The 27248-nt window shown below is 45.0% G+C and overlaps 1 long non-coding RNA gene across 3 annotated transcripts; it reads left to right on the top strand.

Moving 5' to 3' along the window:
• The first annotated feature begins 230 nt into the window (after positions 1-230).
• LOC122223728 lies at positions 231-26860 on the top strand. 3 transcript variants are annotated; one of them, XR_006204437.1, is made up of 5 exons: positions 231-355; positions 5139-5238; positions 22676-22760; positions 25920-26056; positions 26309-26860. It is a non-coding gene; the product is annotated as an uncharacterized LOC122223728 (long non-coding RNA). The 3 variants fall into 3 exon arrangements; XR_006204438.1 differs by lacking the exons at positions 22676-22760; positions 25920-26056; positions 26309-26860 and adding exons at positions 17415-17540; positions 18097-18228; XR_006204436.1 differs by lacking the exons at positions 231-355; positions 5139-5238 and adding an exon at positions 22210-22293.
• The last annotated feature ends 388 nt before the right edge of the window (positions 26861-27248 follow it).

The raw sequence follows: 27248 nt of genomic DNA, 5'->3' as shown, positions 1-27248 counted from the left end.
TGAGCCGCCCAGGTGCCCAGTCTTATTTTTCTTTAGTGGGCACTCAAACTGTGTAAGCTTCAGCCCGCTAAAACTGACCTGCCTCTCCTTCCCTCCCATTATTGGTTCTATGGCTCGGGGTCCTCTTTCCAACCAGTGGAGTGCCCGTGAGCAACCAGTAGGATGGAGATCATAATGCCTCTGTCTTCAAGAGGGCTCCCTTTCACCTCTAAGAGCAGCCTCAACAGCCAGCAGGCCCAGAGTGACTGCCTGACCTAGATGCCTCTCAGGAACGAGCCTATTATTCATTAACAAGCCCAGTTATTTTACGGGCCAATTAACTTGGGAGGCCGTGGAAGGGAAATTCCGACGTTGTGTAAGCCTGCGTCTCCCCCCCTCCCCATCCCCCTTTTCTCCCCACTGTAGTTTGGGTCTCTGCCACTGTTTAAATTTGAGCTGATTTGCTATCCCGGCATCTGCAGTTTGATTATTTGACTATTGCCTGGCTCTTGGTCAAACCACTGGGGAGCCCACTAGCCAGTGATTAAATCTGAGCCATGATTATAATGGTTTTATTTTAGTGGGGCCTCTGTTTATGGGCCCACTGGTATTAGAGTGCAGTGTTATTGTAATGAGGTATTAGCCTCCTAGAAATAATCAGGTGAAGCTAGTAGGCTAAGAAACGCCAGGCAAATGGAGTCCATTATTTGGCCAATACACCTCTACTTGATCTTTCATTCTGTTCAGAAAAAGCGAATGTGTAGGAGGAATGAGAGGGGCTGGCTATTACCCAAGCATATACGGTGGTCAGGCATGACCTAGGCACCTGTTCATGTTGTACATTTTATTGTGAAATGACCCAGCGAGGTAGCATTATGAGTGTATCTGTACTTACAGAGGAAGCACAGAGAAGTTATGAAAATTGTCCTTGGCCACACAGTTAGCACATGGAGGAGGCATACACTGGGCAGAGTCTGACTTGGGGTGTTTCTTTGACGTTGAGCTGACTGATGTGGGTATACTTGTAAGGCGCTCCCAGCTCCTACTGAATCTTTGTTTTTGTTTGCTTTTTGGTCTGCTGATGGTTTCAGCATCAGAGAAGTGCTCTGTGGTGGGTGCTACTTGGTGGGAGGAAGCCGTGAGAGGTAAGAATTCAGGTGAGGTCATCTGCAGGAAGAAATACCAAGATTATAAGTTGTGATTTTGTTTCTTGGCTTCTTAGTGAGCTTAGGGCAGCCTGAAATGGATAGATGTGCTGCCCAATCGGCCGAGGCCGATTCCAGCGCTGCCTCTAACTTCTGTGTGTCCTCAAGCAAGTCCCTGCCTCTCTGGTCCCTGCCTACTTTTCCAGCATCGGCACCTGCCATTCCCCATCTTGCTTCTGCTGCATTAGCTTCACAGAATGCAAGTCATTTATTTGGTAAGTGATCCCAGGAAATGCTGAAAAGGGAGAGGCGACAGGAGACAAGGATGGGGAGAAAGGCAATAAAGGGTGAGCCATGAAGTACAATCCCTCATGGGCACCTAGAGCTTCACCCTTCGAGGGGACTGTGGGAGCCAGTGTGGAACGCACACTTCGGTTCTCCTACCCGAGGGCAGAGCGACCTGCTCTGACTTGGGAAAAAGCCCCTAAACAGTTGCGAGTTTGGGCAGTTGAAGACTGGCTGGTGGGCACAGATGTTGTCCAGTGCCAAGATCATATGGGCGTCTCATGGACACGATTCTAATATAATGAGAAAAATAAACCTTGAATTGTTTAAGCCCCTGGAACAGGGTTTTCCAAGGTGGGCACTTGTCTAAGGGCCCCTCGCCTTCTTGCAGTCCTGAGTACATATTGCTCTTTTTCTTGCCTTAGATAGGGACCCCTCCCCCCCCACTACTGCCTCTGCCTGGTGTGTTTTTCCTCTCCCTCCTCATCCATGGCCTCTCTTCATTCTTTCAATGCAGTGCAGTTTCCAAGAAGGGTGGTGTCTAACCAACCCAGCCAAAGTGGTTTCTTTGAACCCAGATCTGCCCAAATCCAGACAAAGCACAAGCCCAAGTTGTTTTTTTGTTTTTTGTTTTTTTTTTTTTTTTTAAGACAGGATTCAATGAGGAGGAAATCCCCCTGTCAAAAGCACTTCCTCTCAATATCCATGCTGAGTGGTAACAAATAGTTTGCTCTCTGGCTTCATATAGTTCTGGCCACTGTGTGTCCATTAAAGAGGGTTCCAGTTAGCAGCTGCTGCATGCAAAAGCCACTCCAGAAACTTTCTGGCTTCAAACCACAATGATTTTGTCATCTCTCATAATTCCTTTGGGTCAGGAATTTGGGAAGGGGCTCAGCTGGTCAATTCTGATTTGGGGTCTTTCACGTGGTTGCAGCCAAATGGTGGCCGAAGGGGCTGGAGCCCCTGAGAGCCTGTCAGGCATCTCTCTTCACGTAGCCTCGGGGCCGTTCCATGTGGTCTCTGAGTGTGGGCAAATTTGGGCTTCTTTCCTGGCTCGGCAGTCTCAGGGCAGTTGATTGCCGACACGGAGGCACAGGTGGAGACTGAAGATCTCAAGAGTGAGTGTCAGTCACAGTGGGCAAAGGGGTATCTGAGTCACCACCAGGAAGTCGCCTCAGAAGTCAGGTAACATCGCTTCTGCATACTCTCTTGATTGAAATAGTCACAAAAATGTACCTATGCTCAAGAGAAGGGACATTAGACCCTACCTCTTTTGGAATAGTGAGAAGATTCTAGAAGAGCATGTGAAATGGGAGATGTTGTCGTAATCATCTTTGGAGTATACAGTCTGCCTCCAGAGGGTGCATGTATGGGGTGGGTGTGAAGGACGAGGACGGAAAGCCTGGTGAGTAAGCAGGTCTGGGGGAAAAATAGAGTGGGGTGTCCTCCAGCGGAAGGAAGAAGAGGACGAGCTGGTTTGTATCACAAAGGAGGAAGGAATGGCTAGAAAATGGTGACCAGGAGTGGAGGAGTGAAGGAGAAAGTGCAGGAAGGATGTGCCACGGATTCGTGGCCCTGACGTCTGGGTGGATGGCGGGTCATTTGCTGACTTGGAGAACACAGGAGGAAGAGCAGGAAGCAGGAGTGGGGCTGTGGATGGGCTTGGCTTTGGCCGTGTCGCGTTGGTTTCGTACTGCCTAATTGGTTAAAATTCCTCCACGTGGAAGACTGAGCCACGTGTGGAGACTGGAGGAGACCATATCCAGCTCTTAGGATCTCTGTATAGGGACGTGTCAGGTACTCAGACAAATACTGGGTGGCAGCAAGGCAGGTTCTTTGGCCCTCCCGTGCAGCTGGGGAAGGAGGCTGCTAAGAGTGGCACAGCACCACGTTTGCCAAACTTGCCAGGTGGTCAGAACCGTCTGGGGAGCCTGTTAAAAATAAAAGTTCCCAGGGCTCACCCCAAACGTACTGAATCAGAGTCCTCAGGGGAAGGGCCTTGGGAATCCCTATTTTTAACAAATGCCCCAGGTGATTCATGACCGAACGAGTCTAACCCGGACTGGGGAGGTGATTACGGGGCTCCACGTGGCGCAACACCGGAGCATCGTTCACATACGCAACAGGTGCGTGGTACCCCTGGCCTTGTGTTCAGCTGTCACCTGGATTTAGAGCTCAGGTTCTAGAGACCCCCACCTGAGTTTCAGTTTGGACTCCACTGCTTCCTATGTGACCATGGGAATGTGGGACCCTGTCAGTCTGTTCCTCGTCTCTAAACTGGGGACAATGATGATAATGTGATATATATAAGGATTAAATGAGTGCATTCCTACACCAGATCTCTGACAAGTGTGTGTCCCACAATTCAATTCAATTCTGTCCCTAACCACCCAGAGTTAGCATCAGATCCATTAGTTAAAGGGCAAGCTCCCCACCAAGGCTGCCCTTTCTTCAATGCCAGCCACAAGTGGGGGTTCCCATGACCCCTGTGCCTTCTCCCGGTTGATAGTTCACTAGAATGACCTAACAGAACTTAAGAAAGGGCTATACTTATGATACCATTTCATTATAAAAGATACAAATGAGTAGCTGATAAAGTGGTACGTAAGGCAAAATCTGGAAGGATGCCAAGCACAGAAGCTTCTGTCTCCGAGTGATAATGATGCGTGTTTAGGTTGGAGGACCACTGCCCTGAGGCTGTATGCAAAACCGGATTGTCTGAGTTGTGAGGGAAGGCTGGAGACATTGGCTTAGGACGAGGCAGATACCTTTGGTTTCCTACCCAGCAGCCCCAGGGCTACCTTACCCACCACCGGGAGAACAGCTTGGCTTTGCGTTATGGTGGCTGTGCTGTTCTGGAGAGGCTGAGCCCTTACCCAGCCCTGGGATGAATCATGATTGGTGAGTGCCAGTCAAAGTGCTCTCCTTCCACTGGCCATCCAGCTTTGGGTGTGGCCAGGTGACCCCAGGTGGCAGGGAGGTAGGAGGGGAAGTGCACACGGAGTTTGAGAATAGGTATCCCCGTGGGTGAAAAGATAAGGAAGAATCACTCCTTTTTCTACCCCTGGTGCTGTTTTGTTTCCAAAAAAGTACAGGTGTTTATTCTTATGAGTGGAAAACACTCTTTTTGCTCCCCACTCCCCACCCAACTCCCCCTGATCCATGGCACAGGATTTCCCTTGACCTGGGCAGGATAAGTCGGCTCCCTTTCTACAGCTCCCCCCCCCCGCCCCCAGCACCTTGCATCTCCCTTCGGCAATACCCCCCAAACTTTGGTTCCACTTCCCTTGCCCAGTGGAAGCTCTGTGAGGGCGGGCCAGGCTTGCCTCCTTCCCGGCTGGCTCAGTTGGCAGTAGCCAGTAGGTGTTTACCGTTGCTGACTCAGCGGCCTGCGGCCTCCCCCCTGGCCCCGACCATCCACTCACTCTGTGGTGCTGTTTTTAAGGGGCCTATGGGACAAAAGGGCACGGACGATGAAAGTGTGAATGGAAAAGGGGGTTGAGGAATTTTGCACAAATGAACCACAGTCAGGCAGGGCAAATTCGCCGCATTCTTTAGAAGCCTGTGAAAATCTGGCAGACAAAAAAGGGTTTTGTCAGTGGGTGTCGAGTGATGAGTGTAACCATGGACAGTTTTCAGGAGTGGGGAAAAGGAGTGAGAAATTGCTACATCCTCTTGGACAAGAGAGAATAATGCCTTCTAATTTTGAAATGTCTCTCTTTTTATAAGGGTCCAATGGGTGGTGGTGGAGTATCTTCTCTTGGAAAAACAAATCAACTGTGTTAACATCAACAAGGAAGTCTTCTCTGGAATGAAGCTGTATCTGTAGGTGAGGCCGCAGAGAAATTCTACCCCACACTTTGTATGCTCAGGGGCAATCACTGGCAGGGAGAAGATTGGTTCTTTGTGTTTCTTTTTCCAAAATGTTTTTATTTTGAAATAATTCCAGATCTAGAGAAAAGTTGCAAGAATAGCACAAAGATTCCCTCATATTCTTCTTCTAGATTCCCCAAATGTTGCCGTTTTGCCACATTTATTTTGTCATTCTCCCCCCACGCCCCATGTGTGTGCGTGTGTGTATGTATGTATATATATGTATATGTGTATATATATATATATATATATATATTTTTTTTTTTTTTCTGAACTGCTTGAAAGGGAGTTGTGGACACGGTGTCCTTTTATCTTGAAATACTTCAATGTATATTTTCTTAAGTGACAAGGACATTCTCTTACAATGACCAAAATCAGGCGATTTATGTTGATATAATGCTATATCTAACCTGCATACCTTATTCAAATTTAGCCGATTGACCTAATAACATCCTTAGTAGCAAAAAAAAAATTTTTTTCTGGTTCTGGGTCCAATCCAGGACTGTGTGTTAAACTTGATTGTTATGTCTCTTTAGTTTCCTTCAATATGGAATAGCCCTCACGTTTTGTCTTTCATGACCTTAACATATTTCAAGAGTATGGGCCAGTTGTTTTTAAAGAATGGCCCTCAATTTGGGTTGTGTGATGTTTCCTTATAGTAAGACGCAGGTTTGCATTTTGGGCAGTACTATCACAGGAATGATGCAGTATCACAAAGACTGATTTTAAAAAGGCGATCGTTTTGAAGGGTTTGGTGTTCAAGGAAGATTGGAAGCATCACAGATTGGCTGTGACCCCAGTCCTTAGAATCACTTGCTAGAGATGTAGCTTAGGGGTGTGATCTTGAGAGAGTCACTTTGCCCTCTGAGCTTTAGTTTCTAATCTGTAAAATGGGAAGAGTGGTGGTGGCTTATATTTATTGAGCACTTCCTATCGCCAGATGTTGTTTCAAGTGTCTTCTACATAGTGACTCATTTAATCCACATGACAACCCTATACTAGAGGTTTTTTTCAACATTATTGGTCTCCTTTTACAGACGGAACTGAGGCACAGAGCCGATATGTGGTGGCAATGGGTTTCCAACCAGGTTACTCTGACTCTAGAGGCTACCTGTTTAATCCTCATGCCATATTGGCTCCTTGAAGTGATATTTCAGAAGGTTGTTTCTGAGGAGAACTAAAGAAGAATATTCAGGGCAAGACAATTGTTAATATCTTCTTTTATTCAATGTGTTTTTCATTTTGTAAAGGATTTGATCAAGATGTTCCAACTTGGTGACACTGATGTGACCAAGGATCTAAGCTGACATTTAAAAGGCCCCTGGGGCCTCATGACGCAATGAAGTCAACTTTGGGCTCTGTTAAGGGTCCAGGGCAGTACAGCCTCTGCACTTGGCCTTGGCTCTTGGGCACTCACAGATGGTCAACACCCAGTGGTGATGAGCCTGTGAAATGGAGCCGGGTGAGGAGACCACTGATGCCATTTTTATTGGGTTTGGAAGGCTTTCGAGTTGCCTATGTTAATGGCATTCTCCTCAGGCCATCATAAGGTATGTTCCCATTTCCCAAATGCTTGCTGGCTGGGGGAATGCAGGCAGAAGCAGGCAGATCAGATCCCTCTGGGCAGGAGCACTGATGCTTTGGGGTTTGAACGAATAATGTTGGGGAAGGGTGGAAGAAATATTCTGAAGTGAGTGGAGTCCATCATATTTTTGCAGGGATAACCACGTGCTGTTGTTTTGTTTTTTCCTTGTCTGGATGAGAGGGATGGAAAATGAATGTTATGTTACCTGTGTGTAGGACAGGGTTATTAACCGGGTAGGTTTCAGGAATTCCATGAACTCCTTGAATCGTGAATGGAATTGAGTACATCACAATTGAATTGTGAGTGAATATGTACATATTTACATGTATTTCCTACAGAAAGATTCCCAGTTTTTATAAAACCCTCAATGTGTTCTGTTATTTAAAACAGAAAAAAAAACGAATCCTCGGTGGTCAGGAAGAGGATATGAGAGGGAGAAAAGGAGAGAGAGAGAGAGAGAAAGAAAGAAAGGGAATATTATTTCACAATAGTTGTACAAGAAGTTGCTAGGAAACCATTCATTGACTTTGTGAATTATAAACATTTTCTTCTTAACCCAAAATAAATAGACCTCGTATCGTTCCAATCATGAGAACCCAGCTGCTTGTGTGTTGGGAAGGAGTGGGGCTGTGTGTGTGTGTGTGTGTGTGTGTGTGTGTGTGTGTGTAGGGAAGGGTAGCAGTTGGGGAGAAGGAGAGGAAGGGAGGGTGGGTGGAGCAGGGCTCTCTGAGAATGCAGAGAAGAGGAATGTGGGCTTCTTACTGTCTTTAAGAAGGAGCAGGGATCTTCCTGCAGCCAAACTCAGCAGATGCCCCAAGATTATAATCTATATGACACTGATGATGGCTACAGGTGACAGAACCTGTCCTTGTTTGCTCAGTGGATATGTGGGGGGTTTTGCTTGCCTTCAAATTTGCAAATCTCACAAATAATTCAAATCCCCTGGAAGGAAACATAAAAGTGAAGTAAGCTGCTTAGCTACTTACTTCCTGCTTCTCCGGCAGAGCCTTCAAACTCCTGGGGCCTCATTCTGGGCGTGGCTTTGGCCTGTCCCATGTGGTTTATAGGGAAAAGCGATCAGACTTCTTGGATTTTAGGGCATCCAAATTTCAAATACTTATTTTATATTCTACTACAGATTTTGTTATCTCTGAAATTATAAAATATGCTTGAAATCCATATTTCTCTAATTATCAGAGTTGAGGGTCCATTGCTTTTAATCCCTGAATCCATGAGGAGTTTTGTTTATCTTTTCACCTTCTGCCTCCCTTTACCACGTATTTCCTAGTTTTTTTTAAGTTTAAATTTGAGTTATAGAGCCAGCTTCTTCTTGTCATTACCGTCAATATTGTATATTTTTGTAAAGCCATATACATCTTAGTTTTTATTATAGTTTTGGACTTTCAATTTAAATACGTACACTGGTTATTCAGAAATACCGTAATGTATTTAGCTAGTGTCCCCATTCACCCCCAGCCCTTTACTCCATGACCAACCTGCCCTGCTGTCCATGCCATAGAAGTGTCCGTCCCATCTTCTTTGCCAGCCCTTTCTTTACACTAAATGTGCTACGCAGGCTTTAATCTAAAACCAATCACTCGACAGTATCTCCAATGATTCTCCCCTCTTTCCCTACTTTATCAATCTTTGCTCTTTGCTAGATCAAATCTGCAAACATGCACATGTGCTGTTATCCCTTACGTCTTAAAAACAAATGAACTTCTCATGATCCTGCTCTTCCAAAGCCTTTCTACTCTTTGATTCCCTCTGCAGCTATATTCCTTCTAAGAGGTGTCTATACTCTGTGTCCACTTTCTCTTCTCCCACTTTCTCTTAAGCCCATTCTGATCTGCCCCATTGTTCCACTGAAAGTACTGTGGTTGGGGTCCCCATTGCCTAACCTGAGACCATATCCAAGGGTCATTTCTTAGTCCTTATCTTACTTGGCCTATTAGCTGCATGTTACACAGATGATCACTTTCTCCTTCTCGATTTACTTCCTCCCTTGGCTTCCAGAGTACCACCTTCTTGGTTTTACTGTTTCTCTGGCTTCTCCCTCCCTGTTTCCCCTGCTATTCCCTCCTCTGCTACTGTTGGAGAGCTCTGAGAATTGGACTTGGTCTTCTGGATTACACTCATTCCCCTGATAATCCCATCCAGCTTCATGGTTTTCAATGCCACTCACATGCTGAAAACTCTGAAACTGAAACTTCCATCCCAGGCATCTGTCACCTGAACTCCTTACTCAAATGTCCAGCTGTAGACCCAACATCTCCGTTTGTATGTTTGATGGATGTCTCAAACTCAGCATGTCAAAACTTCACTACATTTTTATCCCCTAAACCTGTTCCCTCAAAGTCTTCCCAAACTTAGTCATTTGACAGCAATTCTACCCCTCTGGTTTTTCAGGCCACAAATGGTGTTATCATCCTTGACCCTGCGGTCACACCTCTAAGCAATCCATCAGGAGATCCTGCTGACTGTCCCTTCAAAATAGGTTCAGAATAAGCCCATCTCCCGTCTTTCACCGTGGTCCAAACCACCGCCTTCTCTGAGCTGGATTACTGTGATAGCTCCCTACACTGGTTCCCTGCTCCCATCCTTGGTCCCCCATGGTCTCGCCTCAATACAGCATCCGAGTGACCCTTTTAGAGACTTAGTCACATCACACCCTTATCTACTAAAACCCCCAAGTCTCCAGTTTCCTGCACGGGAAGAGTCAAAGGCCTTTCAAGTGTCCTCAAGGCCTCTGTGGTGACATCCCTTTTTGCCCCGTTTCTTCATCTCCTCCCACCCGCCCCTTGCCTTCTCCACGCCAACCACCCTGGACCTTGTGTTGCTCCTGGAATGTCTAGGTGCACCCTGCCAGAGGCCCTTGGCCCTGGCTGTTCCTCTGCCTGGCACACTTCCCCTAGATACTCATTCCCACGGCTCTTTCAGATCTTTCCTCAAATGCCACCTCCTCAGGCAGGCCTACCCTAAACACTCTGGAAAGAGTTACGACCTGCTCCACCCCCACCATCCAACAACTTAGCACTTCTGACTCCCTACCTTGCTCTAGTTTCTTCTCAAAATTTTTACCATATGTATCGCTTCCAGAAACCATGCACTTTACTATGCTTCCTTATCTTGCTCACCCTGTTGAAGATGTTTTTACCTTTTGGAGCATCTCCATGGGTATTTGAATAGGAGGTCTGGAGGAGGCATACCCATAAGGTCACATCTACTATCATGTGAACCCAGACCTTACTACATTCATCTATGGTTCATCCTTGTTTATTTTTCTTTGTATTCCAATTCTTGCTTGATTGGCACACAAGGCATTTTATGACCCGCTTTCTCCCGTGCTGCCTCCAATCTTCCCCTTTTCACAAAATCTTGTGACCCTATTGAACGACTTCCAAATCCCCTTAATCACTGATGTTTCTTGGTTACTGATTCTTTAAGGCTCAACCCAGATGTTATTTCCTTTCTGGAAGCCTTTCTGATCATTTCAGTCAACACATTTTTTTCAACAGATGTTTAATGAGTTCCTACTAGATACCACAGAGATAAAATGGAAAGTGGCACAGCTATGGCCCCTGCTTGTGGTCCGGTTCTGGGAATAGGAATGAATACATCATTCTGTTCATTAAATGGGAAGTGGGGTAGACTGGGAGTTCTTCCTCACGTCTGGTGTTTCTTTCCATGGAGGAGAAGCTCTGTTAGAGCTCCCAGCCTTTCAAATGTTTGAAATTGTGAATTTAGGATAGGTGACTGGGAATGAGAGTCTCCACCTTTTCTTCCCGCTTTCTCTGGCATATAATTCACTTTGCAGGAAGCACACATTCTGCTGGGCCTCTCCAAAAATTGAGTTTGGCATGGCTAGGCCCCAGGGTGGGTCCAGGTGGGCGGTATGCAGTGAAAATCTGAAACTGTTTGCAACTGACCAGATGGGTAAATTAGTCTGATTCTGGGGTTTTAGTATGAAGAAGTCTACTTATCCATCGACCTAAAGTCTCTGATAACAGCTTATTTCTAAATTTTATCTCCCAATTGGTTCTGAGGAAGGGAAAAAAGGACATCACTAGTTGGGCTTTCTCAAACCTCAGCAAGAGTATGAAAGTAAAATTCTGAATGGAACTCCTAGTTTATTCTCTTGTAGTGTCTTTCTCAAAAATTTTTAAATGAAATTTGTTGCATCACTGTAATGATCTATTTATACATATATTCTCCTCCTCCTCTAGAATGTGAGTCTCTGCCTCTGGTTGTGAAATTTGTACACTAGACAAAGGTATCTAGCTTGAGGGACAAGTGGGGGCTAAAATTTTGACCAGTGCTCTGCTGGTTGGTAGTTGTGTCTTTATCTGGGGTCACATCCTCTCAGAAGGTGAAGAGCCTTTTTGTAATTTTCACAAGACCTCCTTAGGTGCCAGCAAAGCCCCATGTCCTTGTATTTGATGAATGAAGAAATACATACTCTTTAGATGGGCATCACTATTGCCTTATCGAAATGTAATCATCCAGAAGGGAGGAATCACATCTATTTAACTCATTTTTCATCATCCTTAGTCAAATACAAGAAGAAAAATACATCAGGCAAGACCCAGGCAGAACTGTAAGGGTGGGAAAGAATATCGCTTTTCCCGGGCCATTCCCTTAATTTCTATTATTATTATTATTATTATTATTATTATTATTATATTTAAGAGTAATAGAAAAATAAAAACAATGAATTTGAATTCAGGGGATCTCAGATCTGAACCTTCGTTTTCTTCTATCTAAATGGAAAGATCTCAATGGTTGGGGTAAGGACAAAACAGTACATTATATGTGAAAAAATATTGCATGCCATAAATTCATACAGACATTAAGGGTTATTAATATAATTCGTTGATTGCTAAAATTATACTCAGAAGCATTTGCTAGTTCAATTAATGTGTAAGACTCGCTCTGACAATGTTGATTCTAATGATAACAACAAAACTTGCTTATTCTGGAAAACACCCAGAGGCATCTCTTTGAATTACTCATTTTCCAACAGGTTTTTATAGATTTTGTAACATAATTTGAAAGGGTCTAAACCTACATGCTAAAGGGCATTCCACTTAACATCTGCACTTCTTACTCTGCACATATATTTACGTCTATTTCTGTTGGTTAGTAGTTGCTTAAAGGGATGATTTCAGATCCTACTTGATGAAGCCATTCTGCTCGTTAATGAGACGGTACCCCATATCACATTTTTTCTAACCAAATGCATTCTGGTGGAACAGGAGCATCCTTCCAACGTCCATCTATTTATTTATTTATTTATTTATTTATTTATTTATTTATTTTTAAACATTTTTTTTTCAACGTTTTTTATTTATTTTTGGGACAGAGAGAGACAGAGCATGAACGGGGGAGGGGCAGAGAGAGAGGGAGACACAGAATCGGAAATAGGCTCCAGGCTCCGAGCCATCAGCCCAGAGCCTGACGCGGGGCTCGAACTCATGGACCGCGAGATCGTGACCTGGCTGAAGTCGGACGCTTAACCGACTGCGCCACCCAGGCGCCCCAGCGTCCATCTATTTTAAAGTCCTTGTGAGAGCGGAGCCCTAATAATTTTGTGGGACAGGGCAGACAACCAGGGCTGATCGGTGCAGTAGAAGGTAGAGGGTTGAGGCATCAACATCAAGTCTTTGTATTTCCCTGTAATCTTCCTGACTGTAGTTCCCAAGAAATATACAGTACAAGACATGGAGAGCAGATGAGGTGTGTAGTACAACTTCGAGGGCAAGGGTAACATCAAAATAAGAATGCCAGAAAATTTAAGGGTAAGGACAGGGATACCAGGAGGGTGTTGGTGTTATCCAGTTGTTGGAATCATCCAGGCCTGGGTTCAAATTCCCAGTTCTTTAGTTGTTTCCCTGCATTAGCCTCAGGTTCTTATCAGTAAAATGTGGCATTTTACTCATTCCATAACACTAGCAGAGGGATCAGATGAAGAATACACTTTGAAATGCCTTGCAAACAATAAGTAACTACATGATTGCCATGATTATAATTATTATATCAACAGTAATGTCTTAACTGGTAGTTTCTAAACACCATAAATGTAAATAAAGCAGTCATGGTGCTTAAGAGTTTGGGAAGCCAGATGACCTGAGTTTGAACTCAGCTCTGCCACTTACCAGCTGTGTGAACTTAGACATATATCTTAACCTCCCTAAGCCTCAGTATTTTCCTCCATAAAATGGGAATAAGATCAATATCCACTTCATATGTTTTCGAGAGACCTAAATTACATAACAAAAGCAAAGAACTTGGATACTGGACACCTCACTGGGCCAAGAGCCCTCAATTGTTGTGTGTTCTTTCCCATGCTTTGAAGTTGTTACTGCCAAGGAGGGAGAGCAGGGAGGACTCTGGCTGTGGAACACTGGGGAAGTTAGAAGACTGAGGGCCACCTTAAGCCACTGCCATGTATCTGAAGTTCTTTCCAGTAGCTGGCTTAGGGGTTTCCCAGGACTATTATGATGCCAGGACATAGCACTTCTGCCAGAAGGAACCGACAGGACAGGACCAAGCATCATGGCTAAACTTTCGGAGTCAAGCAGTTCAATTCAATATATCCACCCCTTATATCTGTGGGACCTTAAGCAAATTACTTAACTTTTCTGAGGCTCAGTTTCTTTACCTGTAAAATACAGGTGATACATCAGACAAGGCCTAGATGGAATTGTGAAGGCCCTCTTTCCCAGGCCATTCCCTTAGTTTCCTATATTATTATTGATCCATAGAGTTGATATGAGGATTAACTGAAATAATAAATGCAAAAATGTGCCTGACTAGATAAATGGAGACATTTTTATTAGACCAGCAAAAATCATTTAATCGTACATTTTGGCAACCAGTTATTGAATCCTCTCTCTATGTCAGATACCATTCTGATTCATTCAACAAGGTGTTTGAGTATTTTCTGTATGTTGGGCATCATAATAGGTGCTTATCCATCAAAGCCTTTGAATATCTAGATAAAACACCCCTCAAGACTCTTTAATTCCACTACTCTGAAATTCACAGGTTGTGAACCAGTTTTTCTTAATTCATGCATCAAAGATGATGCCAAGACTTTTGTGAACAATTGAAAATATAAAGAGGAATAAAACTTGACCCTAGCAACCAGAGGTTTCCCACCAGGTAGGGCCATTTTGATACTTTCATCTTATCATTTCTTTCTTTCTTTGGGTGTCATCTGTGGTTGACTTCTCTTTTGTTATGTACCCAATGGTTATATTAATTAACTAATGGAATAGACACGCATTGTGTTTCTGCTATGTGCAGGTCAGAGTACGAGGTCTTGTTTGGAATGTAATAAAGAAATAAGATATAGTCCCTCACTAGGAAGTTCTAATTTAGTAGTGGAGATAAGGCAACCATGAGAAGTCAAATAATAATCATCTAATAGTGTTTTGCTGAACACAATGAGTGTCTGACTGAAAAGATGATTTTGAGGAAGTATCACGGTTAAGAGGTAGGGACATTATAGGCAGATGGACCTGATTTCAAGTCCCAGGTCTGCTCTTAACTAAGTCTTGACTTTGCCAAGTCATTTAATCTCTCTGAAAGTTCTATCAGCTTTAAAATAGGACAAGACATTGGGAGTATTGACTGAGTCAATGCTCATAAACTCTTAGCACAATCCCTGGCACAGAAGAGCTTGACTTTTTGCCATGACTGTCTGAATTAATAGAATCATTATCATACTCACTCACAAACCCTCACTACCCCCTGTGTGTGGGTGTGCGTGCATATCTGTGCTCATTGTGTGCATGTGGTTAGACATTTTACTTGTCATGCAGGATCCAATCTGATCAGAGAGGTCCATTCAACCATTCATCCATTGGATGAATAGTTACCAAATGCCTACTATGTGTCAGGCAATGTCTGGGGCACTGGAATACAGTAGTGAGCAATCAACCCTAAAAGTCAAGGTCTCTGCCTTCACGGAGCTTACCTTGTAGTGGAACAGCAAGAAGATACATATAAAACATAAACTATGATGTCAGGCAGTGATAAAATGATATGCTCTGAAGGAAGGGGATTAAGCACCTTCTCTCTTGCTATGACACAAGGACTATTTTGTTCCTCGTCATATCTCCCCCTATCCAGACCAGTAAGCGAGTGACCTCTGTGTTCAGGACACCACTCTCTTTTCACATTTCAGTCTCTGAATCAGAAGGACATTCCTCAGAAGACATTTGGGTCATCAGCAGGAGTATATCTGGTCTCCTATAAGTGGGAAATGGGAAGCCAGGAGATAAAAGGCAGAGCCTGAGAGAGTAGCTAGACTTTGCAATAACGTTAGAAGGAAATAATTATGGGTGCTCCAAACTGATCGAGTTATTAGTCCAAATGCATGGCGTGGCCATGCAGGGAGTGGCTAGTGGCCAGCGGGGAACAGCTGCTTTTGCTGTGACCAGTCCCTCCAGTGAGAGCAGGAAGAAGTCTAGTTAGCCTGATTTATTGAACTATTTAACGTCCACTGGATGTTCTTTATTTTACCGTTATTTATGACTTGCTGAGTCCTGGCAGTAGGCTTTGGATGAAATAAGGTGCAGGTGGAAGGCATGGCCTGGGGCTGAGGAGGTTTCCACATAAGGATGGGACCAAGCAAAGCTTCCACAGCTGTCACTAAGCACATGGGCTGAGAAGGTGGTGACATCTCCAAGGTGTGAGCCTAGCTCGTCCCCGTTCCCTGGATTCCTTTCACACCTCCGACGTGCTCCCTGCCCCCCGTTCCTTCCCTCCCTCTCCTCGCAGACATGTCTCCCCCGGCAAGCAGGCCTTCGCGGTAGCAAATGACACGTCAAACCCACCCCAATATCTCTGGGATTTGGTTTGCGAGCCCTGGCACCACACTTTATGTTTACAAAAGTCAAGAGGAAAGAGAGATCGAAGAGGGGAGGCATGACGAGGAAACAGACAAGCACACACAGAGGCCATTTTACTCCCATGAAGAGGAGCAGATGTTTCTCATGTGAGTTTCTCCTCGTCTGGAGCGGCTGCGATGTGGGGGCACCATCCCTGCCTGCTCACTGGGCTCGAGGTGGGGGGTCTGACCGGAAGCCTGAGGTGGGCCGGCAGCTCTTCCCCTGCTTCGGTCACGCGTGGGGCCCTGACGAGACCCCGTGCTGTTGACATTCCCTGCCAGGGATCCATGGGGGGGAAGAAACTCTCTGGCTGCCAAGCTGCCTCACGTTGGCTCCAGAAGTTTCCGCCTGGATGTCTATCTTGATTGGCCCCAGACCATCCCCTGCCTGACCCCAACTCGCCCACTCAGGGCTACCTTTTAACCTTTCTGTCCTCACTCACTCTGGACGGGTGTCTCCCCTCAGCCTCGGCTGTGCCGGGCTCAGCCGCCCTCTGAGTGTGCTTCGTTCCCACATGGACCCCTCCTAGAGCCGCTGGGAGCTTAGCTAGACCCTCCGGAGTCCGTCCGCACACGAAATGCCACAGACTAAACACTGAGTCACCGCTCACTCGCTGCTCTCCCCGAAGCTCTGGTTTCAGAGGGAGGACCTGAGGGCTTCACTGAGAGAAATACTTTCCCCCTTTTCTTGCTGGGTGGTTTTAAGGTGCGGCAGCGGCAAGATTGCTGGGGAAGTTGTGGGTGGGCCGGGGGCCAAGTACGATGGAGGTATCCCTGGGTCAGCGTTTCGCGTGAGCACCAACCCCAGCCTCTCTCTCACCCCCACCCCTCGGGCTCCCCCAAGACGGCAGACAGGAGCAGTGGCTTATGATACGACCACCACCTCGCTCGCAGAAGGGGAAGGAAGTGGCAACCAGGCCACCAGATCCTCCCCACGGCCCTGTGGGAAGGCAAGGGAGGGCTGTCCCATTTTGCAGATGAGGAAACGGAGATCCAAGAGGACAGAGGCCATAGCCACGGCCTGCGGGAGAGACCGGTCCTGGGGCCAGTGTTCTCATCCCAGCAGGCGGCTGCAGGAAACAGCTGGCTTATATAATGAGAAAAGACGGACTGGGAAGTTCAATGTTGGATTCTTGGGGGAAAAGGAAACTGACCTCCCACAGTGAAGCGATCAAGGCGTGGCTCACGGGCCAACTGGGCATTTGTTCAGCGGCCTGTGCAGTGACCCGAGCTGCAATGTTCCATGGGTGGGGAAGAGTACAGCAGGATCCGTTGGCTCTTAGGAACTTGACCTAGTAGCTGGAACCCTGGGAATTTGCTTAGCTTGCTTATCAGTCTCTGGCTCACCCTGAGCAACCTGGGAAACCCAAAGGCTTGGCATGGCTGTCTGAGGATTAGCGTTGATCTGTTCATGGACGGGAGGGAGGTCTGGTCATTTTGTATCTTAGAGAGACGGTTAAGGGTCATGATCAGTCACTGTGTCCACTCCATGCGTCAGTATTACATGGCAGCCTGTGTCATCTCTGTTTTGTCTGGTCCACACTGATGAACCTATTAATGGATAGAAGGAGGGTAGGAGGTGGAGAAGGAAAGGAAGGTAACAGAAGCACTTTATAATTTACCATGACATGCTTTTCTGGCTCCTTTTTAGAATGCAAAATCCAAAAGCTGGAGCATTCTCTTCTGTCTGCATTTTGAATCTTAGGAAAGCATCCAGTTACCATCACAGACCTCCAGCCCGCTTTCTCCCAAGGAGCCATTTCTTCGGGAGGAGGAGGTAATAAAAAGGCTCTGACTCAGGCAGTGTTCTTAAATATTTGTGAGCATGACCCATACATCCATGTGAATGTGACTGAAACAAAAGTTTTACAAAGCAATATTTACCCTTACTTTTGTAATAAATTCTGGAATGTTCTCTTCCACTCTATTTTATATTACTAAAAAAAAAAAAAAAAAAGTTACTGGTTGACCCACTCACGCATGATTGGAAAAACTCTGTTATAGACATCTTGGTCAAAAAACAGCTTCTCCTAAAATGGCTTCATTAATTAGTCAGTCCCAGGTCCGGACCCCCGGACCCCGTAGATGACACCAGTTACGGTCAGCTGCTCTGGTTGCTCACCCACACGGGACAGGACGATGATGAGGATCAAGGTTTCAAATCCTCGAACAGATTGTTACTGGAGAAAAGACTCCACAATAAGGAACTATGGGCTACATGGTGGTGAGGGGTGATAATATCAAAGGATGAATGAGAATGACCAACTTAACTTCATTTTTCCTGCCTCCTGCCCTTTGCTCATGTGTTCCCTTCTCCTGAAACACTCTTCCAGTTCGTCTGCCTCCGTCCAAAGTCTACCAATCTCTCAAGGAGCAACTCTTCTAGGAAGTCTTCCCTGACTACCTTTCCCAGCTTGGAGCCTGCAAACATTCAACTACCACCTATTTAATGTGCCATCATGCCTTGCCAGTTAAGTTGGAATGCCTTAACATCTTATGACTGATTTCTTTTAGATCAAATCTACCTGGCTTCTTGTACTACCTGGAAACCATGTCTGTGAAGTGGTCTTCTTCCCCCTGCTCCTAGTAGAGTGAACTAGGGGATTGGCACTTGGCCAAAGCAGGGCACTCTTGCTCTTGGGCCCTATAACATAGACCTGTGTCTTTGTCTTTATAATCTGTTCCTAGGGTGACCATACGTCCTGTTGCCTGGCTAGTCTTGGCTTATCCTATTACCCAAACATAATTATTTCTAGTGTCCCATTTACTCTTAAAGTACACTGGTTTTGATGATATGTTCACCTCAATTCACACCAACAGGAACTGCCTTCTGTTACTTCCTACTGCGCATTTATGATATCTATAGCTTATAAGACAATTTCACCTACATCAGCTCATTCTCTTGCCAAATTGATTATTTTCCCCTCAGAACCGCTCCTTCCTCTGTGTGCCACCACTAGCTCCCTGTCCTCTTTAGCCAGAGGTCTGGGAGGTAGCCTAGGCTCTTCCTTCTCCTTGACCTCATGAGTCCATTCATTCATTCCTAAAAAAAAGGTTTGAGTTCCCACCAAGGACCAAGTACTGTGCTAGTTGCTGGGTATATAAGGTGGTGAATGAAACAGAGCATTTTCTTCTTTGAATTTATATGCTGGCTCGAGAAACACCCACAAATATATAGTTTCGAGTGGTGATAAGCATGGCAAAGGGAAAGAACAGGTTCTCTGAGAGAGAAGAATGGGGGAGGTGTAGGGCAGGCCTACTTTATATTGGGGGCCCAAGAAGGCCTCTCTGAGGAAGGAACACTTGAACACTTGAACTTCTGATCTCAAGGATCAGAAGGAGCCAGTTAAGGAATGGATTTCAGCAGCAGGGGTTGACACACTTTCATTTTCACATTTTATGTTGATCACTCTGAAAGCCATGTGGAAAATGAATTGTAAGGGCCAGGAATGGAAGCAGGGACACCAACTAAGAGGTAATTACAGTTGTCCAAGTAAGAGTTGATGGTGGCTTACACTAGGAGTAGTGGAGATAAATACAAGTGGACAGATTGGGGGTGTATTTTGGAGGTGAAAATCAATAGGATTTGGCAATGCATTGGATGTGGTAGAGGAGAGGGGCTGGTGGTGAGGGAGAGGAAGGTGTCTACCAGGTGCGTGACTTAAGCAAGACAGTGGAGAGTGGAACCATTCATTGAGATGGGAAGAGGAGATGAGGAGAATATTTGATGGCGGTGGTAGTGGGTAGATCAAGACATCAGTTTGGGATGCATTTAGATGGAGGTGCCTGTGAAAATTCCAAATGCCTATTTCAGCTTCGTGGGCATGTGCAGAGCTCTTTGCTTAGAAGGATGAGCCCTCCTGAGCTTGGTTTAATGCTCTCCTATTGCCATTTTGAAATTCCCAATAATTAAGTGAAGTTGGATTGGACAATGAAGCACGTGTGTGAGCAGAAGAAATACACCCAGTTTGCATGTCTGCCATTCCTTGTCCCCCCATTCACATATAGTAGTTGTCATGTCCCCAGCACAAATTTTAGTAGATTCATGGTGAGTAAGAGTTCAGTGAGACTCTCAAAGTGAGCACAATGTAGGTGCACAAGGTGAGCACATCTATGATTGGCCAAATGAGGGCACCGACAACCCCCAGAAGCCATACCTTCCACTTAAAACAACTTTCTTAGAACACAGAAGGAAAACAATGATATTCTAAGAACCACAAATAACCAAGGAACCCTATCAGATCCTTACTTAAGCTGAAAATGAAGGTACAGAAGGAAAGGAAAACATAGGCAACCTATCATTCCTTTTCCTTCTGTTCCTTACTCATAATTCTGGGTAGAGGATGGGTGATTTAAGAAATGAAAGTAACTGAGTTAGTTTGGTGCAGCATTTCTACTGTTGTGGTAAAAACGAGGTACGTATGCAAGTAAGAGGCATGAATTGTGCACCTTTGATGGTTATACATAGGAGTTAAATGCTCTTCTATTTGCATTTAAAATTGACATTGGGGGCGCTTGGGTGACTCAGTAGGTTAAGCATCCAACTTCGGCTCAGGTCATGTCTCACGGTTCATGAGTTCTAGCCCCACATTGGGCTCTGTGCTGCAGCTCAGAGCCTGGAGCCTGCTTCAGATTTAGTGTCTCCCTGTCTCTCTGTCCCTCCCCCTCTCGTACTCTGTCTCTCTGTCTCTTTCTCAAAAAGAAATAAAACATTTTTGAAAATTAAAAAAACAACAACCTGGCATTGCACCTGGGTGGCTCAGTTGGTTAAGTGATCAACTCTTGATTTCACCTCAGGTCATGATCTTATGGTTCGGGAGTTTGAGTCCTGCATTGGCTCTGGGCTGACAGCATTGAGCCTACTTAGGATTCTGTCTCCTTCTCTCTCTGCCCCTCCCCCCCTTGCTCTCTGTATCTTTCTCAAAAATAGATAAATAAATAAAAACTTTAAAATTGACAGTGAGCAGTATAAAGGTGAATGGTACATTCATGCTACTAATTTATAATTTTTACTTTTTCTTTACTTAGAATGACAATAAATAGAAAATAAAAAGTACCATGAAAAATCCTAAGAGAGACTGTAGAAGAAGAGAAAAAAACAACAATTAGTACCTTTGATGGCAATTTTCTTCCTGCATTTTAAGTAGGATCCCACATTTTTATTTTACACTGAGGCCTGCAAATTATGAAGCTGGCCTTGGGTAGGAAATAGGCCAAGAGCCCCACATCACCGAATTTTGTTGGTACTACCAATTAAATATCTTTTCTCTCTGTCCCTTGAGTCTTCTTAGCTTGGCTATCTCTTCATTATCTTGCCTTCCTTCATATCCCTCAATTCCATCATTCTGTGAGATACCCCTCCCCCCTAATCTTTAAGGAGGGTTGGCATGTCTAGGAAACAGCAGAGCAGAGATACTATACAGGGGATGGCTTAAAAAGAGAGAATTATAGGTCTGCAGAGAGACAAGAGAAGTAGAGAATAAGTGGAGGAGAAACTCCATGTGGGATACTCCCTGGACACGTAGGGGTTACCCCCAAGAACCAAGTGTCCTCGTCCTTTGTAATGGTAAGAGGAGACAAGTCCTAGTTGACTCCATGACATGCTACCTTTATAGAAAAACAGTGAAGCCAATTATCTTCCTACACTGTTTTCCCAGAATGTAAGGAGAGACACACTCTCCAGGGCTGTCCCACCCAGTGTCTGTTTGAGGGGCTCATGTCCAGGACTTTGGGGCCATGGTATAATGTCTGGATGTTCCTGAACCCAACCTACTTGAGGCCTGGGCAACTGTCCAACCTCCATAGATCCTACTACGTCCTCCTAGTTGCTACACTGTCAGCCAAGCCATGCCAACAGGTAAAGGAAGATCCTACTATGAGCTTCCCAGAGTGTGAAGGAACCTGTGGAGGCAGAAGTAACATCAGTGTAAGAGTCTCTGTGAAAGCTGAGCCATTTCTCAGTTCTGGGACTTACAGGATGACCACATTTCCCAGCCTCCTTGGCAGTTGTATTGGGTCATGTGACTGAGTTCTGGCCAATGGGATCTGAATAGGAGTGATCTGATGATGTGAGATAGACATTATGATGCCTGATGTTCTAGGTGGAGAGTCTGACTTATGCAATTTTTTTTTAAATTTACATCAAATTAGCATATAGTGCAACAATGATTTCAGGAGTAGATTCCTTAATGCCCCTTCCCATTTAGCCCATCCCCCCTCCCACACCCCCTTCAGTAACCCTCTGTTTGTTCTCCATATTTATGAGTCTCTTCTGTTTTGTCCCCCTCCCTGTTTTTATATTATTTTTATTGCCTTTCCCTTATGTCCATCTGTTTTGTCTCTTAAAGTCCTCACATGAGTGAAGTCATGTATTTGTCTTTCTCTGACTTACGCAATTTTATGCAAGCTCACTAGATGGTTCTTTTACCAATGCTTCCTTTAGAGATGTCAGGGAGGATGGGCTGTGGAAAATAATGAGTCTACTGGAGCAAGATGGACATTTCATGGCAGCTTTCTTAAGAGCATATAAGGTACTTGTGGTAAATTTTTACAATAACGGTCCCAGATGAATTCCTCCTCTGGTATCCATGCCCTCATGTGGTTCCCTTTCACATGATGGCCATGTGACTTGTGGTGGCCAATGCGATGTCAGCAATCATGATGTAATCAGAAGCTTGTTCGAGGCTTGTGCTTGCTCTCATGGAACACAGCCTTCCCAGATGTCCTTGTTGAGCACAATCCACAACCAAGCCACCAGCTAAGTGAAGCTGCGTAAGTGAGCCCAAGTGAAACTAGTCAAAGAACCACCTGGCCAACCCACAGAATTGTGGCACTTAAACTGTTGTTTTAAATTAATGAGTTCTGTGGCAATAGATAACCAATAAAACAACTTATTCATGCCTGTTTCCCCAGAACCTACTATATTGCGTGGCATATTTCTGCCCTCAAGGCATTCTTATGGACGTAAGCTTTATCTTCCCAACAACAACCCTGTCAGGTAAGTATTACTACCATTTTGTATTTATTTTTAATTGTTAGAGTCACAGAAATTCCTACTCATCCCAACTTCACATCTGGGGGGACTGTCTGATTATTTTACAAATGTAATAACAGGTTTGGGGAGATGCACAAACTTGCCTCTCGTCACCCAGCAGACTTTGATCGCCTATATTATATGCCCCCTTTCTTAATGAAGAACTGATGATGGTCTTTCCCATTTGTTGAGTACTTACTATGTGCCAGCTGCTAAGTGGCACTTTTGTCCTTCCAAAAACCACATGGAGCGGGCCCTATTAGCATCTCATTTTAGAACAAGAGACTCTGAGGATCAAGAAGGAAATGAGACCGGCTACCCAGAGCTGGTTAGTGGCAGCACTGAGCTCTAAACCTGGGTCTATCTAGATCCTGCCTCTTTGGCCCTTCACCATTTCACTTGACGTAGAATCACAGTTCACAGGCGGATTAGGTTCCCAAGTGGGTGCGTGGAGCAAAATTCACACACCATGAAAAGAACTCTTGAAAATCTCCCAAGTCTCCTTTGAAGTACAGTGGATACTACTTTACTTAGTAATAGATATGTAGAATGCTTTAATATATTTCGGGTCTGTATCATGTTTAAAAAATGGCTTTCAACACAAGAATCGCACTGGCAGAGTCTGGCTGGATGCTCACAAATTTCATTGATTTTCTTCTGGGACTCACAGGAAGACTGCATTTCCTAGCCTTTTGCAGTGAAATTGGGCCATGTGACTGAGTCCTGGCCAATGGAATATGGACAGGAGTGATCTACGTCATTGTCAGTGTTGGATTTTAAATACTTCTGTCATTCGATAGCCCAGGAGTTGACAAATTATGGCCCCAAGCCAGTCTGGCCTGCTGCCTGTTTTTGTAAATAAAGTTTTATTGGAACACAGCCACACTCATTTGTTTACACATTGCCTCTGGCTGTTTTCATGCTACAAGAGCAGACACAAGTAGTTGTGACAGAGACCACATGGCCTGCAAAACCTAAAATATGTACCAAAAGGAAGAATATCCAATGTGAAAAATTGTCTTCAACAAATGGTGTTGGGAAAACTGGTCAGCCACATGCAAAAGAATGAAACTGGACCACTTTCCTACACCATATACAAAAGTAAATTCAAAATGGATTAAACACCTGGAACCATAAAAATCCTAGAAAAGAGCACAGGCAGAAAGATCTCTGACATTGGTTGTAGCGACATTTTTCTAGATGTGTCTCTTGAGGCAAGGGAAACAAAAGCAAAAATAAACTATTGGGACTACATCACATCAAAAGCTTCTGCACGGTGAAGGAAACAATCAACAAAACTAAAAGGCAACCTACTGAATGGAAGAAGATATTTGCTAATGAAATATTTGATAAAGGGTTAGTATCCAAAATATATAAAGAACTTATACAAATCAACACCCCAAAAGAAATAACCCAATTAAAAAATGGGCGGAAGAAATGAACAGACATTTCTCCGAAGAAGACGAACAGGTGGCCGACACATGAAAAGATGCTCCACATCACTCATCATCAGGGAAGTGCAAATCAAAACCACAGTGAGAGATCACGGCACACTTGTCAGAATAGCTAAAATCAACAACACAAGAAACAAGCATTAGCAAGGAGGTGGAGAAAAAGGAACATTTTTCACTGTAGGTGGGAAGGCAAACTGGTGCAGCCATTGTGGAAAACAGAATCTCCATATGAAGATCCCTTGAAAAGTTAAAAATAAAACTACCCTATGATCCAGTAAATATGCTACTGGGTATTTACCACCACCACCCCCAATTCAGAAACACTAATTCAAAGGAATACATGCACCCCTATGTTTAGCAGTGATATTTACACTAGCCAAATTATGGAAATAGCCCAAGTGTCCATCGATAGCTGAATAAAGAAATATATATATATATATATATATATATATATATATATATATATATATTCCATTATATATATAATGGAATATTACTCAGCCAGAAAAAGAGTGAAATCTTGCTATTTGCAATGACGTGGATGGAGCTACAGGGTATTATGCCAGTGAAGTAAGTCAGAAAGAGACAAATACTATACGATTTCACTCACCTGTGGAATTTAAGAAACAAAACAAGTAAGAGGAGAGAGAGAGAGAGACAAGCCAAGAAACAGACTCTTAACCATAGAGAACAAACTGATTGTTACCACACAGGGGGTGGGGTGGGGGGTTGGGTGAAATAGGTGATGGGGATTAAGGAGGGCACTTGCGATGAGCACCGGCTGTGGTTTGGAAGTGTTGAATCACTAATGTACACCTGGGGCTAATAGAACACTGTACATTATACTGGAATTAAAATTAAAAACACTAGAAGGGGGAAAACCTGGGGAAAAAAATATTTACCAAAAGTTCACGGACATCTGCTCTAGTCCCCCTGCAGTGGTTGCTCTGACGCACCACCCGCTTTCCTCTTTAGCAGTGAAAATTTAATTCCTCAGCTGCTGGGAGTGCTGCGGAAGGGTGGTCTCATCTGCATTCACCGACTGGTAACACCGAAGCTTCACAGCATAACCACCTTGCCCCGACGCAGGGCATCTCTGGGAGGCCACCCAGTTCCAGAATTCTCCACTGGGCTCCCGGAGACTATTTTGGGGCTGCAATGCAGCTCATCTTCTCCCTCTGCCCAATCTTGCCTCCCTTCCACAAGTGTTGATCCCAGGAGCCCTCCCTCCCTGATAAACATCGTGCATTCTAATCTCACCCTCAGAGTCTGCTTCTGGGGAATCCAGCCAGCAGCAGCTGTCATCTCCCTCTGGAGTGTTTAATATGGCAGTGTCACAGATGGAAGGTGCTGGATCATCACTGCTTAGAGGACAGTCACTAAGGAGCACCTCCAGACACACTTCACCCTGTGACTTCCATTGTGTTATGCCTGTTGGATTTGGTATTGTTTGTTACAGCAGCCAGCTCTACTTACTCTGACAACTGTGGTCAGCAAAGCAAGGCTGTGGGTGATGAGAGGCGTATGAACACAGAGAGCACAGATGACACGCTTTCTCAAAGTCACTCTGGAGCAGGTGCCGTCTAAGTGGGTTGGAAGGTCAAGTCATGTCCATAACATATTGTTCTCTTTTGGTCTCTCTTTTCTACCTCTCGCCAACCACATCTAGCGGAATTCTTCTAGATTAAATGTGGGCCTGCTGTGACTTCACCTCCAGCCCTGTTTGGGACTCCACCATCAAAGCATCTCTGAACAGCTTGCTTTCTGCAATAGTTGAAGAACGAGTAGCGTGTGGATGGCTGAGAGGTGGATAAGTGGGGGATCGAATCAAGCCCAGATGTCAGTCAGTCTCCCCCCGACCCAAGCTGAGGGCTGGGACAGAACTCAGGGGAAGAGTCCCCATTGGGAGGGGGGGGGTGGTTCCCAGGAGCTGAACATAAACAGCCCCGGTGCTGACTGCCCACCAGGCATGGCTGCACTTGTGTCCGCCCCACTGCAGGAGTGTCTGCAGAGGCAGCTGGAGCCCAAAGTGGTCTTTTGTCTCCCCTCTCTCTGAAGTCATCCCAGGACACAGGTGTGCATCCCCCCCAGCCAGCCGACAGAGAAGATGAATCAGCTTCCCTGAAAGACGTGCCCCAGAGCAGTCTGTCAGCTGAAACTTGTCTGAAGGAGCACGCTTCCCTCCTGACCACAGCTAATGAAAATGTGTGGCTTGCCCGGGGAAGAATCTATGCTATTCTTTAAAGGAACAATGCGAACCACAGATGTGCAGCATCTGGCATACGATAGGGATTTCCCTGAATGAGAACGGTAACTGGACCAGCCAGCTTATGAGATGCCTTTGGGTCCAGGCATGTATTTTCCTCCTTTTGCCTCTGGATTTGGGTTCTCAGAAGTTCAGGTGAAGCCCAAGTCACTATCACTTAGTGTTTTTCATTATATGTGCCCCCCTCCCCGTTTATCTTCTATGGTCTTGATGAATATGCTTGAGATGCCCCCAAACCTATAACCCTGCCTCTAAGTCTTTGCTCATGTCATTCTCCATTTCTGTACAGCCTCCCCTTCTTTATGACCATCTAATTTGTCAGGACTCTTTCCATGGAGGTTAAGTGAAGCCCAATCCAACTTGCTTGAAGCAAAAAACTACATTTATTGAATAACGTAACTTAAAATCCAGGACCACTTGACTTCAAAGATAGGTACACCTGGATCTAGGCATTCAAATGAGTTTTCCAGGACCTGGTCTTAGTCTATTTCTTCAGGTCTAGACTCTGTCTTTTACGTTGGCCCGAGTTTCAGGTAGGCACTTAATGGGCTCCAGTCTTGCATGTTACCATGTTAACTCCTGTGTGGAAAAAGTGATCCTGGGGATAGGCCTGATTGGACCACTTGGGACACATTCGTGTTTGCCTATGAAGTAATCACTGTAATCGGGGCGATAGGTAGTACATGGGGGGCAGGAATCACATTGTGTTTCCTTTCCTTGTTTGAAACCCTG

Source organism: Panthera leo, chromosome B4 (assembly GCF_018350215.1).
Source record: "Panthera leo isolate Ple1 chromosome B4, P.leo_Ple1_pat1.1, whole genome shotgun sequence".
NCBI classification, from domain to species: Eukaryota; Metazoa; Chordata; class Mammalia; order Carnivora; family Felidae; genus Panthera; species Panthera leo.
The sequence above is the reverse complement of the archived record's forward strand: the minus strand, read 5'-3'. Positions and strand labels throughout refer to the sequence as shown.